Below are 17,095 nucleotides of genomic sequence, written 5' to 3'. Positions count from 1 at the left end.
TTGAATCAGGCCCTTTTCTCCCGGTACTTGTTCTCTCAGAGAGTGAGGTGCCCTCTTTTGTTTTCATCTTCTTACCCTTCCATGAGCTTGCTTGTAATACCTTGTTAGTTATTTTTAGTTAGATTTACATTCTTCTCTAATACCCCTTTTACACCGAGGCAAAAACACCAATTTCCTGTGAATACTAGCTTGTTCCTGACCAGGGTGGAACACGCGGAGGATGGGGTGGTGGGCAGTGTAAACAGGTATGCAGGGTCATTCGACCCGGTTCCTGTTTACACCAATGGATGAAGGTTCGGCAGGGGGATGCACACAGCCTCCGCTGCTGTCTGCTGTACTCTGCATACAGGCAGGGAGGAGGTAAATGGATGCCTGTGTGCAGCATACATTCACTTTGGGGGGCTAGGGGAGTGCACAGAGGCTGGGGGCAACCCAGCAGCTCACCTTGGGTCTGGGCTTGCCCCTTCAGCTGGAGATGACTTGTGGGTGTCCCTGTTGGCAGATTTCCCACCAGCTCACAAACCACCACCTTCGGGGTGGCGGGGTGGACGCCAGTGTAAAAGGGCAGGATGCCGCTGCCCAGCCGACAAGAGAGACTAAGTCTAATGGAGTCCCTCTCCACCGGCTCTCGCCAGCGGGAACAGTCTGGCAAGAGCCGGACAACAATGAGACGGGCTCTATCTGTATGCAGTTCAAATGTCAGCAGAAGATCGACATTGATTATGGTGACAGTAAAAACCTCATCATTAATGCTGACACCTGCAAAATAGTAACATTTGCAATGTCAACATGTCCTTCAGGGTTAGGGATAGACATAGAAATAGACTACATTCACAGTCTTAATATTTTTGGTGTCAACATTTAAAAAATTTCAACATTACATTGGTGCCAACATGCTTAATGTTCAATGCCGACATTACAAAGATTTTGATATGCTCATGTCAACATAAAGAATGTAGGCATTGTCAGTGTCAGCAAAATAAACCACACCAAATTTGATGATATCCCTGTTAGATATGTGGTTGATAGACTGTCCTTGATCTCGCTATAGTCCCCTTTCCTGATCTTTACACCAATACTTCTGGGTACATTTGTGTTGCTTTCATTTGCACAGGGCCGCCGACAGGGGGGTGCTGTGGGTACAGCTGTCCCGGGCCCAGGCCCCTGGAAGGGCCCTGGCAACTAATTTTGCGCATCGCAACCTGCCTCCACCGTGCTGCCTCCTTTAATGTAGGACGCCAATTAAAATGCTGCACCGACTTTTGAGCCAATCAGAGCTTGTGTACGGTTACCAATCAGAGTGGCAGCCGGTACACGGGCTCTGATTGGCTCACCAGCCGCTGCTGCATTTAAATTGGCTGCTGGCATCCTGCACTGAATAAGCCTGTGCTTCGGGACCTGCAGCAGGAGTCGGGCGGTAAGTGAAGGGAGGGGGGTGGGGGGGGGTAGATGGGGAAGTGGGGGCTGGAGGGTCCCAGATTGGAAATCCATCCCGGGCCCCAAAATTCCTAGTGGCAGCCCTGCATTTGCACTTTTTTTTTTGTAATAATCTTTTTATTGAAAAGTATAAGAGTACACATTACACACAACAAAGAAAAGCCGCAATTGTACACATCATAATTTCGCAAGGGTTACATAAGAAGTAGTAGTTTTATGTCTCATTTGCACATTTATTGTTTAGGTTCTTATATAACCATGGTGCACCAATATACTTCTTGGCACGGCATGTTTGTTTGATTGGTAGGAAATTTTAGAAAAAGGTGTTATCGTTAAGCGTTAGAATAAGTATGTTTGATGTTTATTCTTATGTGAATGAAAGCTATGCTTGATGCTCTAGTGATACAGTATATTGTTGTATTTCATCTTCTATCTAAAGTTGGTGTCCAGTATAAACATGTGTATTTGTTTTTTTGTGCTTCTTTGTTTTGCTATTTGTGCTTCAAATTTCAGAAAATGATGTGTACATTTGCATGTAGTGGATGCATAACATATAAATAAGAACACACATTAAATGTAGGGAGAGAGAGAAAGAGAGATGTGTGTGGTCTGAGTTAGATCTTCCTCAGTTGATAGCTACAAAGAGTATTTGTCTATTTCTTAGGCTTTTTTGATATGGCGTGCATTGCCCCAGGTTACTCATATGCAGGGTGTGCAGCAACAGATGGGTTATAAGCTGCTCTAACTTCATAGCCAAAAAGAAAAAGGACATTGTTAAATGGGTCTGCTGCTGATCTACAGTATATATGCTTAGCTGTATATCAAGAGAGTTTGCAAATTTGAAAACAGAAAGACAAATATAAATAATAATTGAAGTAATGATTGGAAAAGCATTTCAGAGACACGATTCCTTGTAGAAGAGCGAGACACCATTTCTCCTGTCTTCGTAGAGCTACAAGTCCCAGGATTCCCAGTCAACACATTACAGAGGCTTGTTGTTACACAGCAGCTGGGGAACCATGTTATCTACCCCTGGCTTATTGCCATTTATTGTGCTTGGTGTGGTGTAGTTTTTTTATTTTATTTGTGCCTTATCCTGGTATTGTAAGAAACATGGAGTTTATTGTCACTTGTGCCACAAACTTTATTTTTCTTTTTAAACTAAATAAAATGATTGTCTGTATGCAATATATAAATGTACCACATTGTTGTAAACGTGCAGAGGTATTTAGGATAAGTGTAAAAATGTCAATTGCTCAGATGCACAGTAGAAAAAAAGGCTGGCAGAATCATGTGTTCCCCTGGTTCTAGTGCAGTGGTTCCAACCTAGGTCCTTAAGTACCCCCAGTTCATGTTTTCCAGGTGCACAGGTGCATTCATTACTCACTGACACATTTTAAAAGATCCACAGGTGGAGCTAATTATCTCACTTGTTATTCTGTGAGGAGACCTGGATGTAAAGTAAAGCTGGCCATACATCTACAGATTGATTGTCAGATCTGGCTGGTTGGAACAAAAACCTGGTAATGGATGAGAGCAGATAACAATTAACCATTTGCTTTGAAATGCTGGAAAACTGCCGAAAACTGTCACTCAGATATTACCAGGTTTTTGTTCCAATCAGCCAGATCTGACAATAAATCTGTATAAACTGTATGGGCAGCTAAGAGAGTGTGTGTGTGACAACATATGACAAAACTCATCGATCCTAACCTGTACAGGTGAGAAACTAAATTGATTTAAACAAATTCACTATGAGAACAGAGAACATATATGTTAAATTGTACAGAAATAGGTAATTCTCTCAAACTTGTAGACATACAGAGTAGGAGTGATTCTAGAACATAGGTTTGTACTGAAACAGTATCAGCTACTTGAAACAAACTCCATCCTCATGGCAAACACACAGTATACAATTTGCTGTTTATATATGCTTGGATTTAGCACAGGTCTACCATGTTGTTAGAATCACATTACTACATATAAATAAAATAAGACTTAGGGTTTTCTTTATAATTTAACTTTTAGTGAACAGAAGTGGGATACAATCAGTGAGAATGATTAAAGCAAAGAAAACTAAACTAAATAATTAATAAGTAATATCTGAAATTTCAAATTGCAAACTGCATTCATTATAATATAATAAATACATAACAGAGAAAGAGAAGTGTAAGGGAAGGGGTGTCAGGGGTATTCCTTAAAGGTTCAAAGGATTAAGAAGGGGTGTGGTCAGTCTGTACACGTTGGCTGAGAGCGGGCTGCAGTGAGAGTAAATGGGTAAGTGCTATACGAAGTAGGGGGCTTCTTGCCATGCTGGACAGTGACTCTATTAAATGGTTACATTTTGTATTTAATGCTAAGCTGTTTTACCATAGATGCTTCATCATATATTATACTGTATGTGACTAGTAAATACATATATGTTATTTACTTATATATTACTAGCATATTGTACTGCCCTTTAATAATATGCATCTTTCTCATTGCCTAGATAAGAACACAATTTAAGGATTGTATGTTGATTAATTTGATTTAGTTTACAGCAGTAGTTACACTTCCATAAGGGCTAATGTTACACTACTGGGCAGTCACTGTCATCTTTTCTCATAGGGATGAGATCTTCCACAAGGATTGCCTATAGCGTAATGTAGTCATAGCATCCATACCAACTTTAGCTGGTAGTAATGTACATGACATCAAAACGTCAAAGCATCCTCAGAGTCGAGGGCTTTTCATATGAACTTAAACTTGTTCTTGTGTCTTGTCCACCCAATCAGCGCACATCACCTACTCGCTATTCAGTTCTACGAAAAGTGAAGAGTTGGGCTCAAACACATATTATCTTTCAGGTATTGCTCTTACTGAACCTGGTCCAATATACAAACTGAACCAAGTAAGTTTATTTTTTGTAGAGCATCCCCATAATTTGCAGACTGTCAGTCACATACTTACTATTCATATTGATACATTTGGAAAACAGCTAAAACTTATCCAAACTTATTGTGATGAATTACTCCCATCACCTGGGTACGATAGTCTTCCATGTAATGTTCTGCAGGAGTTCAGTACCTGTCTAGTCTCCTGTACCTGTCTAGTCTCCTGCAGCACAGTTTTCAGGTTATCCAAGCATTGCTTCCTAGTTGAGCCTGAACACTTCCATGCAGCATCAGCACCAGAAGTGCCCTGTCTACTAGAATGTGTTCCTGAGGCTCCAAGGCCAGGCTTAGCACCCTGAGTTTATTGCTGTATTCACTAAGCTATAGACTCACCTGACTTGGTGCCAAGCTGCCTCTTAATGTATGTTGCCAAGATATGCATTCCTGTACATCTCCAATCATGGGAGCATTTAACGTTAAACACTATCCATCTAAAAGCCTGAATCTTAATGCAGGAAAATCACTTTAATAAAACATCCTGTGCCAAAAAAGTAGGTGCTCCAAAATCATCTATAAGCATCCGTAAATGACTAAGAATAAGAAGGATAACCTGCTGCAAAATAAATGTTTTCATGCCAACCACAAACAGTGACACATCACAAATCCTACCTGAATGCCAAAGACAGGTGCTACACCAGCGGGTACTTCTGTCTCTCTGTTCACATCACACACAGAAATCTGCAGCGAGGAAGGAGGGTGCAGGTTCAGAGTGTGTGGATATATATGTGTGTGTATCAGGATACTGCAAGCTGACTGCATCAGTATATGCTCCTCCTATCTCTCCTTCTCTCCCTCTCTCTCTCCTTCTCTCCCTCCCTTCTTTCCAGTCTCTCTAACTCCCTCCCTTTCTCTTCAGAGTCCTCCCTGACAGAGGGCAGCAGTAGCACAGACACATTGGCAGATGCACAGACTGTGTCAGTTTTATTTATACTGGTACATCATAATAGAGATAAATGCAATGTTTTCCTTATACTTCAATCCAGGTATACAGTAGAACTCAATGTGAACTGAATAATCTGTTAATTAACAGTGTATAGAGACAATAGCACTCAGCATTGCAGTAACAACTTTTTGAATGTAAACAACATACAGATATATTTCACACATTTGTACTAAATCCCGAATTCTATACTGACTGAGGTGATGTCAGCGTGGAGCTTGTTTGTGCTCAGACGGCTTTCTGCAGGTTTTTGGTTTACCCCATGGTATAATGACATACTGGGAAGTTACTTGCCTGTGATTTATATAACTAGAAAGTTCTCCGAGATGTTCAATTTCCCTTTCCCACCAAATTTTTAACACAAGTTATTGCAGGGGCAACCCGGATTGAGGTTTGTTTGAAAAAAAAAAATAACCTGGGCCACATTACATGGAAAACCGGCCTGGATATCTACCAGGGTAGTACCTGGCACTAACCCTGGTAATGGTGCATCATCAACACTATGGGTGGTATTAAATGATGTTTCTACCAGCACTTCAGTTCACTATCGCTGGGGTGGATGAGCAGAAATGCGCAAATGCATGGCTAACCCTTAACATATTTAAGGTGAAAAAATTATGTGCAAAAAATAGATTAAATCGAATATTGCTCCACGGGGCGGGATGTATTAATATACATCGCCGCCCGGTCACCGTGATGCCAGTGCATATATACTAACATATTCGGCTGGCATCATGGTACAGTGATGGAGGCCCCCCCGCGATACCTGTAATGTGGTGTGCGGGGGGTCTCCATCACCTCCCTGGGTTCTCCTCCTCCCATCATGCCAGGACAGCTCAGCGTGGCTGTCCCCGGTGCCTCCTCCTCCCCCTTGCAGCCGGAAGGACGTCCGGCTGCCTTGCTAGGGGTAGGAGGGGTTTACCTTCCGGGGGCCAGAAAGACCTGCAGGAAGGTAAGCCAGGGGGAGGGGGGTCGGCGAGGTGGCGGGCGGCGAAAAGAAGCCCATAGGCTTCTATAGGGTATCGCCACCCAAAGTTGGCGATACCCTGCCCGGCGGTATCGGTGCGGCCGGGTTTTAGTACATAGGAAAATGCGGGGGTTTTACCGCATTTTCCGCTTAATACATCCCACCCATAATCTCCCTTCACTTTAGATGGGAGATCGGGCGCAATATAACAATTGAATAACACCCTAGGGGGCAGATGTAATTAGCCTAATAAAGAGGTGATAAAGTTGAAGGGGCACCAGTCAATCGGCTCCTAATTGACTATGTTATGTTAAGCTATGTTAAGATTATGGCTATTAAGATTTTGACTATATTAGAACACTAGACTTTATACAATATAGTCATGTATGCAGAGACTATTTTTTCGTGCCATGCCGTGCATCGATATCACAAGCTGTATACACACGCCGCGATATGTTATGATTATATTGCACCTTGTGTGTGCACATAAATGACAGTTAGGAGCTGATTGGCTTGTACCTTATCACCTTCCACTTTATCACTTCATCAGCTGCTAAAAGTTAACAGGAACTGAGTCTTCAGCGCTTAGAGATGGGTGTCATCTAGAAGCTCCAGCAGAACAGTCCGACCACAGTGCACACTGGTGTAGTCTGAAAGTGGTTTACCCGCCAACATGCCGGAAAAGAATACAGTGTGAATGAAGTCTGAGCCAACAATATCACAGGTTGGACTGTGATCAAATACCTGGGTAGGACCCAGCATTTTGGTGGAAAAGGGGTATTGTATATTAACATTATGGAAATAATATTTTATTAGTATTGATAGTCATTGTAAAACATAACTTGTCCCAAGTCAGTGTACTTTATATTGTATGTACTATATAGAAATAATAAATATAAAAGTTGCAACATACAGTAGATGGGTATCTGTCAGAATATACTGTAGAATACCATACTCCGTAATTGTCATTTTGAGGGACACTCAGTATTTATATATTTACCCCCTGACTTTTTCTCAGGTATATGTTTCACAAGTTACAGTATACAGCATACTTGTACTGTATGGTTTATTAGTTAAGTACAGTATATCATGACCATGTCTGTAACCTTCTTTGTAGTAACACATTTATTGTGTATGTAGACTGGATTTGTACTGTATCAATGAAACACACAGGTACAGTAAGCACAGTAACACTAAATCCATTGCCTGTTTAGTACTTGATAATTATTAAATACAATTATTACATAGCACATATTTAAATAGCACACGCACAGCGTATATGAGTGCATATGTAGAAATAGTTTGTGTATTCACATGAATAATCTGTGCAAATGTAGTAAAATCACCATAATTGATGAATATTCATGAACTAAATATAAAATAAATATTCTGCCCCTAGTTGCACAGCATGCTTATTCACCCTCTGCAAAATGACTATCGCTTCCCTACTTTGCATATATTCTAAGAACACTTCAGGGTGTAAGGCTACCAGACCTAGACAGGAGGTGTCAACGGGCAGTAGTACAATGGAAACATAACAGGGGGTCACAAGGATGCACAGTGCATCCCATCTGCTCTGCTCCCAGTACCATTAATAATGCAGGTGGATTAATGGAATATGCAGGGTGAAAGTAAGGGGTTTAATGGATAAACAGGAGACAAAGCTCGTTAGTGAAAACTCTTCTCCAAGGACCCCTCAGTCTTTCATACAGGATCCATATATATATATATAATAAAAGAGGGGAAGGCTTCCTGTCCATTGATTTATATAATTCACATTATATCTGGGAACAATATTACTTAACTCCTGTCCACTACTGTAGGTGGCCGGGCTCTTCTATGTGGACACATGACTTAGGGAATTATAGTTGGACTGAAAAGCTGGCTATCTTGTGTGTTTGTGTGTGTATATGTGTTTTATTTAAGTTTAATGTATTTGCCTTGCATGTTTCTATCTAAATATTTAGTTTTGTAACTTTTTTAATCAGCATCTTCTAAAAACTATTTTAGCATTTTAGATTTTCACTGCACTGTATGTTGGGGAATATAATAGGTGGGAATTTTCTATGACTTACAGTAGGATTTCTGACAATTTGGCCCTCAAAGTAACTATCCTATATAATAAAGGCTCACCTCTATGGGGGGAACTCAAGTGTTTTTTTTGCGTGCTGATGGCCATTGATGGTGCCCGAAAGAGAAATTCAAATGCTGTTTCTTTCAGGGCCATCTTAACTGCATTGGGGCCCTAGGCAAAGCAATGCACTGGGGCCCCTACTTAAGTAAAACAAAACAAAAAAACATAACTTCCTGTAGTGTCCCTTATCCTGCTATCAGCCGTCCAGCAATCAGCAGCTTACAGCCAGTAACTGATTGGCTGCAGCCTGCTAGAGAATGTTTCCCAGCTCTGATTTTCTGTAATTCACAACAAAAGCAGCTGGGCGGCAATCTCTGCTAGCCTCCCAAAAAAAACTTGTGAGGCATCAGCAAACCCCTGCTCGAAGGACCCTAGGGCAGCTGCCCAGTAAGCCCATGCGTTAAGATGATCTTTTGGGCATCTACAATCCCTGACGCTATCATTAATGTTATGTTTAAACCATCATCAGAGTGTGACAAAGGGGCAATAGACCTGTCCTACAGCCCAAAGCACCATGGCAGGTCTATGCACACAGCTATCAGACATCACTTCATCTGTGAAGTGGAGAAAAAGTCTGTCAGCATCATCTTTGTAGTGAGTGAGAATATAGAAGACAAAGGGACTGATAATATAATTTCCTAAATGTGCACCTGAGGGGATGTGAACTAGAACACACTTTATAACTTCAAACCTCCCGACATCGAACCAGTGTGAAGAGGGACATAGGCACTTCCGAAATTCTGGGGGCGTGACTTAGCGACAAGGAGGCGGGGCTTGTCCCCACAAGGCCCGGTTTTTTGCCGCTGTGGGGGAATGGCTAGCGGTTCCAACTCCTCCTCCCCCCCCACGCAGGACACTATCGGCCACATGCGGGACGTGGGATGTTCCCGTGAAAAGCGGGACAGTTGAGAGGTATGCATCTTTATAAGCTTTATTACGTTAATTTGTTGCATAACCCCACTTTTTCTGTTTACTTCATACTTTCATAGCTGTCTACCCTCTCGTATTGGCCAGGAAGCTCCCCCCCAAAATTGGGATCCTACTCCTTGCCCCCCTTAAAAAGTAAGGCAAGTCCCCTACACTGGGTCAAGTCCCCAACTTTAATGACTTCATTGTAGCCCCTCCCCCTGCTGTGCAATGCCTGTTATACCGGCTTATCTCTGTGGAGGAGGGGGCTGCCACGATGCACCCCCCCTCTGCTGCTGCCGCCGCTGCTGTGCTTGTGGTCCCTGCTGCTGCCGTAGTAGCTTCTTAAATACTGTAAATGACGCTGGCCCCAGCCTCTATGGGCTGCTTTTCGGTCCCAGGTCCAGCGCATGCCGACATTGCATGTGGGGGGCGCATGGTGATGCATTGATGCACTGACTACACCCCCAAAACAGTAAGCTGCCTCCTAGCCACACCGCTCTTATGTCTCTCCCCCTCCACTCCCCCACCCCCCATGGCAGCTGAAAAGTAGGCAAGCATGGTTTACAGCGATGTATATGGGTTTTTTTATGCAGCCGGAGACAGGTAAAAGCTGTGAGGTACAATTTCCAGCCTGAAGTGTTACTGCACATGTGCAAACTGCAGTTATCTTTACTGTGTATACATAGTATGGCACTTAGCTCCTGAGGTGAAGACGTGCATTTACCATTGTTTGATACCTCTATTGGTTTTGATACCTGCTGTATACCAATAGACCTAGCATACTGGTTTAGCACTTTCTATGAAGCAAACCAGTCACTTTCACTTCGGTGGTGCCCTATTGTAAACTATATGAACCCCTTCCCGCCGCAGCCTGTTTTTGCCTTCCTGACAGAGCCCTTTTTTTCAAATCTGACATGTATCACTTAAGTGGGGATAACTTTTTTTTGCTTTTACTTATCCCAGTGATTTTGAGATTGTTTTCTCGTGACACATTGTACTTCAAGTTAGTGGTAAATTTTCGTCGATACAGTCTGTGTTTTTTTGTGAAAAATACCAAAATGTCGTAAAAAAATGGAAAATTTTGCAATTTTCAAAATGTTAAATTTTCTGCTTGTGAGACAAATAATCATACCACTCAAAATAGTTAATAACTAACATAGACCATATGTCTACTTTATGTTGCCATCATTATTTCAACCTCCTTTTAATTTTTTTGGACACTAGGAGGCTTAAAATATGAATAGCAAATTCTCAAATTTTCAAGAAAATTTCAAACACTGATTTTTTTAGGGACCAGTTCAGTTCTGATGTGACTTTGAGGGACTTGTATGTGAGACACCCCCATAAATGATGCCATTTCAAAAACTGCACCCCTCACAGTATTCAAAACAGCATTTTGGAAGTTTGTTAACCCTTTAGGTGTTTCACAGGAATTAAAACAAAGTGTAGGTGAAATTTCAAAATTTCATTTTTTTTGCAGATTTTCAATTTTAATACATTTTTCTAAGGAACACAGTACATTTTTCCTAGAGAAATGTGACTAAAAATTGATTCCCCCAATTCTTTTGTTTTCATAAATATCCTATATGTGGCCCTAGTGTGCACGTTGACCAAACCACAGGCTTCATAATAGAAGGAGCACCTACTTGATTTTGGAGCCTCCTTTTTATGAGATTATTTTTTAGGCACCATGTAGGTTTCTAGGCACCATAAGATGCTAAAAGTTAGGAAACCCCCACAAGTGACCCCATTTTGCAAACTACACCCCTCAGGGAATTCATCTAGGGGTATAATGTACATTTCAAACCCCCAGGGGTTTCACCAATTGTGGTACAACTGGGCAGTGAAAATGAAAAATTAAATTTTTTACACAAAAATGCAGTTCTGGCTCAAAATTGTTCATTTTCACAAGGAATGAAGGAGACAAAGCACCCCAAAATCTGTGCCCCAATTTCTCCCGAGTACGGCAATGCCTCACATGTGACCAAAAAATACCATTTGGGTGCATGGCAGGACTCAGAAGGGAAGGAGTGATTTTTGTATTTTGCAGCTCAGATTCTGGTGGAATTTTGGTGGGTGCTATGTCGCATTAGCAAGACCCCCAAAGCACCAATACAGTGGAAGCCCCCCACAAGTGACCCCATTTTGCAAACTACACCCCTCAGGGAATTCATCTAGGGGTATAGTGTACATTTCAAACCCCCAGGGGTTTCACCAATTTTGATACAACTGGGCTGTGCAAATGAAAAATTACATTTTTTTACACAAAAATGCAGTTCTGGCTCAAAAGTTTTCATTTTCATAAGGTATGAAGGAGAAAAAGCACCCCAAAATCTGTGCCCCAATTTCTCCCGAGTACGGCAATGCCTCACATGTGACCAAAAAATACCAGTTGGGTGCATGGCAGGACTCAGAAGGGAAGGAGTGATTTTTGGATTTTGCAGCTCAGATTCTGGTGGAATTTTGGTGGGTGCTATGTCGCATTAGCAAGACCCCCGAAGCACCAATACAGTGGAAGCCCCCCACAAGTGACCCCATTTTGCAAACTACACCCCTCTGGGAATTCATCTAGGGGTATAATGTACATTTCAAACCCCCAGGGGTTTCACCAATTGTGGTACAACTGGGCAGTGAAAATGAAAAATTAAATTTTTTACACAAAAATGCAGTTCTGGCTCAAAATTTTTCATTTTCACAAGGAATGAAGGAGACAAAGCACCCCAAAATCTGTGCCCCAATTTCTCCCAAGTACGGCAATGCCTCACATGTGACCAAAAAATACCAGTTGGGTGCATGGCAGGACTCAGAAGGGAAGGAGTGATTTTTGGATTTTGCAGCTCAGATTCTGGTGGAATTTTGGTGGGTGCTATGTCGCATTAGCAAGACCCCCGAAGCACCAATACAGTGGAAGCCCCCCACAAGTGACCCCATTTTGCAAACTACACCCCTCTGGGAATTCATCTAGGGGTATAATGTACATTTCAAACCCCCAGGGGTTTCACCAATTGTGGTACAACTGGGCAGTGAAAATGAAAAATTAAATTTTTTACACAAAAATGCAGTTCTGGCTCAAAATTTTTCATTTTCATAAGGTATGAAGGAGAATAAGCACCCCAAAATCTGTGCCCCAATTTCTCCCGAGTACGGCAATGCCTCACATGTGACCAAAAAATACCATTTGGGTGCATGGCAGGACTCAGAAGGGAAGGAGTGATTTTTGTATTTTGCAGCTCAGATTCTGGTGGAATTTTGGTGGGTGCTATGTCGCATTAGCAAGACCCCCAAAGCACCAATACAGTGGAAGCCCCCCACAAGTGACCCCATTTTGCAAACTACACCCCTCAGGGAATTCATCTAGGGGTATAGTGTACATTTCAAACCCCCAGTGGTTTCACCAATTTTGATACAACTGGGCTGTGCAAATGAAAAATTACATTTTTTTACACAAAAATGCAGTTCTGGCTCAAAATTTTTCATTTTCACAAGGTATGAAGGAGACAAAGCACCCCAAAATCTGTGCCCCAATTTCTCCCGAGTACGGCAATGCCTCACATGTGACCAAAAAATACCAGTTGGGTGCATGGCAGGACTCAGAAGGGAAGGAGTGATTTTTGGATTTTGCAGCTCAGATCCTGGTGGAATTTTGGTGGGTGCTATGTCGCATTAGCAAGACCCCCGAAGCACCAATACAGTGGAAGCCCCCCACAAGTGACCCCATTTTGCAAACTACACCCCTCTGGGAATTCATCTAGGGGTATAATGTACATTTCAAACCCCCAGGGGTTTCACCAATTGTGGTACAACTGGGCAGTAATAATGAAAAATTAAATTTTTTTACACAAAAATGCAGTTCTGGCTTAAAATTTTTCATTTTCACAAGGAATGAAGGAGACAAAGCACCCCAAAATCTGTGCCCCAATTTCTCCCGAGTACGGCAATGCTTCATGTGTGACCAAAAATGGCAGGACTCAGAAGGGAAGGAGTGATATTTGGATTTTGCAGCACAGATTCTGGTGGAATGTTGGTGGGTGCTATGTCGCATTAGCAAGACCCCCAAAGCACCAATACAGTGGAACCCCCCCACAAGTGACCCCATTTTGCAAACTACACCCCTCAGGGAATTCATCTAGGGGTATAGTGTACATTTCAAACCCCCAGGGGTTTCACCAATTTTGATACAACTGGGCTGTGCAAATGAAAAATTACATTTTTTTACACAAAAATGCAGTTCTGGCTCAAAATTTTTCATTTTCACAAGGAATGAAGGAGACAAAGCACCCCAAAATCTGTGCCACAATTTCTCCCGAGTACGGCAATGCTTCATGTGTGACCAAAAATGGCAGGACTCAGAAGGGAAGGAGTGATATTTGGATTTTGCAGCACAGATTCTGGTGGAATGTTGGTGGGTGCTATGTCGCATTAGCAAGACCCCCAAAGCACCAATACAGTGGAACCCCCCCACAAGTGACCCCATTTTGCAAACTACACCCCTCAGGGAATTCATCTAGGGGTATAGTGTACATTTCAAACCCCCAGGGGTTTCACCAATTTTGATACAACTGGGCTGTGCAAATGAAAAATTAACTTTTTTTACACAAAAATGCAGTTCTGGCTCAAAATTTTTCATTTTCATAAGGTATGAAGGAGAAAAAGCACCCCAAAATCTGTGCCCCAATTTCTCCCGAGTACGGCAATGCCTCACATGTGACCAAAAAATACCAGTTAGGTGCATGGCAGGACTCAGAAGGGAAGGAGTGATTTTTGGATTTTGCGGCTCAGATTCTGGTGGAATGAATGGTGGGTGCTATGTGGCATTAGCAAGACCCCCGAAGCACGGTGAAATGATGAACCTAATAATCCATAGATGTGTGGTATATTTTAAAACACTCCTTTATACATAGGCCGGGTTTGTCGGCGCAAGTGTCACACTGGAAAATAGTTTGCTTTCTTATTCCCTTTTTATAGCAAACTTTGCACCTTTTTTGTGTCCTGCCCTTTTTCCCAGTGGAGGGGATTTCATCAGGAAAATGCTGCCCTGGTACAATACGGGGGCCAGTACTAGAAGTACTGGGGCCCTCTGCCTGCTGGTTCCCAAATATTAGGCCCTTTATGACTTCCTCTTGAAAGTGCATAAATGTCCCCCTCTGGCTGGTAGAACGGAATAGCACGTAAGCGTTATACAGTGCCATCTGGATGATATACACGGCCAGCTTCTTGTACCAGATTTTTGTTTTCCGCAGGGCACTGTACGGCTTCAGTACCTGATCTGAAAGATCCACTCCGCCCATGTACTTATTGTAATCCAGGATACAATTAGGTTTTGAGGTGTGGGTACTGGTACCTCGTACAGGGATGGAGGTGGTACTGTCTCCGTGAATTGTTGTCAGTATAAGGACATCCCTCTTGTCCTTATATTTGACCAACAACATATTTTCGGTGGATTGTGCCCTGCTTTCACCCCTTCTCATTACTTGGGCAATGTGCGTTTTTGGGAGGCCTCTTTGGTTCTTGCGCACAGTACCGCAAGCTGCTGTACCTCTTGAACCAAGGGCCTTAAACAGGGGGATGCTAGTGTAAAAGTTATCCACATAGAGGTGATAACCTTTATCCAGGAAGGGGTGCACTAAATCCCAGACAATTTTTCCACTAACACCTACGAGGGAGGGGGGGCATTCTGGCGGTTCAATTCTTGAATCCTTCCCTTCATATACCCTAAACCTGTGGGTGTACCCTGAGGTGCTTTCACACAGCTTATACATTTTTATGCCATACCTTGCCCTCTTATTGGGAAGGTACTGGCGGAATTTAACCCTTCCTTTAAAATGTATAAGGGACTCGTCTATGCAAATGAATTTATCTGGGATGTACATCTCTGCAAATTTGGCACTGAAATGATCAATGACCGGCCTCACTTTGAATAGCCGGTCAAAGGTGGGATCATCTCTGGGTGGGCACTGTGCATTATTGTTGTAATGCAAAAATTTAAGGATTAACTCAAAACGAGTCCGGGTCATGGCCATACGGTAAAGTGGGGTGCTGTACAGAACATCTGTACTCCAATATTGCCTAATTTCTGGCTTTTTTACTATGCCCATATGAAACACCAAACCCCATAACGTCATCATCTCTACTGCATCTACAGGGGTCCACCTAGCAAATGATGACGTGGAGTTTTGAGCAATAAACTGCTGGGCATATAAATTACTTTGGTCCACCATTAAATTTATAAAATCATCAGAGAAAAATAATTTGAAAAAGTCAATTTCTCTGAGACCTGTGGAATCAAATTGGATTCCTGGGATGGCCAAAAACTCAGGAACCTGGGGCTCAAAATTGTCTGGTGGTGGGGTCCATGCGAGATCAATTATTGGGGGGGGGGGGGTCTCAGCTGCTCTACGGGGGCGTCTTTGAGGGGGTCCCTCATCACTAGAGGAGGAAGAGGAGCTTAAGATGAATCCTTCAAATTCCCCGCTTGCATCACTGGCTGTGTCAGAGTCAGAGGCAAGCATGGCATATGCTTCCTCCGCTGAATACATTCTTCTGGATGACTGGGATGACATTTGGGATGCCATTTTTATTTTTGTGTTTCTGGTAGTGAAATGTTTCAACACGTGTATAGTGTAGGGGGGGTACAAACTTTATTTCAACCCGGGGGGGTATGTAGTGTGTAGTGTGTATGTAGTGCAAAAAAAAAAAAAAGGTCCTGCGCCAAAAATTGAGCACAGATGTTGGTCAGTAACGTCCGTCACTGAACAGCGCTCAAAGGCAACAGGAATTTGATAAAAAAAAAAAAAAAAAAAGATCAACCCTGTACCGAAAAAGCTGATCAGTGATGTACGTCACTGATCAGCGCACAGTGGCCACAGGACACCCACAAAATCACAGTGTGTGTAAAAAAAAAATTAAAAAAAGACCCCACAGCACCCTCAAAAAAAAAAAAAGGTGATCACTGATGCGACACTGATTACCAGTGAGGGGCAGCAGGTGCACAACCTTTGGTGCAACTGACAGTGCAACTGGCAGCAACTGACAGGTATATATAAAAAAAAACCCTGCACCCCCAAAAAGTTGCTGATCAGCACAGATATACTGATCAGCACAAAAGGGGGGACAGCAGACACAAAATATAGCACTCTCTATCACTCTCTGTCACTATCTCTCTCTATCTCTCACTATCTATCACTCTATGACACTGCAGCAGCAGCACTGACAGGTATATATATAAAAAAAAAACTCTGCACCCCCAAAAAGTTGCTGATCAGCACAGATATACTGATCAGCACAAAAGGGGGGGCAGCAGACACAAAATATAGCACTCTCTATCACTCTCTGTCACTATCTCTCTCTATCTCTCTATCTCTCACTATCTATCACTCTATGACACTGCAGCAGCAGCACTGACAGGTATATATATATAAAAAAAACTCTGCACCCCCAAAAAGTTGCTGATCAGTTAATTTATACTGATCAGCACAAAAGGGGGGACAGCAGTCAGTTGCACACGCAGCACAGCTGTATATATATTTAAAAAAAAACCAGCACCCCCAAAAAGTTGCTGATCAGCACAGATATACTGATCAGCACAACAGGGGGGGGGCAGCAGACACAAAATATAGCACTCTCTGTCACTATCTCTCTCTATCTCTCTCTATCTCTCTATCTATAACTCTATCACACTGCAGCAGCACAACACAGGAAGTCACAAGAAGTCACAAGATCCAGGAAGCATCCAGCACGCTACAAGCAGTGATCAGGTAAGTATTTGCAAGGAT

The 17,095-nt window shown here is 42.6% G+C and overlaps 1 protein-coding gene across 1 annotated transcript in view; it reads right to left on the bottom strand.

Annotated features, from left to right (window-relative positions):
- Positions 1-5,158, bottom strand: part of CNTN2 (contactin 2) — an 87,075-nt gene extending 81,917 nt beyond the window's left edge. Inside the window, exon 1 of the mRNA XM_083172923.1 lies at positions 4,983-5,158. The gene's annotated coding sequence lies outside the window, so the exon portion shown is untranslated. The remainder of the gene's footprint in view (positions 1-4,982) is intronic.
- Between the last annotated feature and the right edge of the window lie 11,937 nt (positions 5,159-17,095).

The sequence above is a fragment of the Crinia signifera genome, chromosome 2 (assembly GCF_055691185.1).
Source record: "Crinia signifera chromosome 2, ASM5569118v1, whole genome shotgun sequence".
Lineage (NCBI taxonomy): Eukaryota > Metazoa > Chordata > Amphibia > Anura > Myobatrachidae > Crinia > Crinia signifera.
The sequence above is the reverse complement of the archived record's forward strand: the minus strand, read 5'-3'. Positions and strand labels throughout refer to the sequence as shown.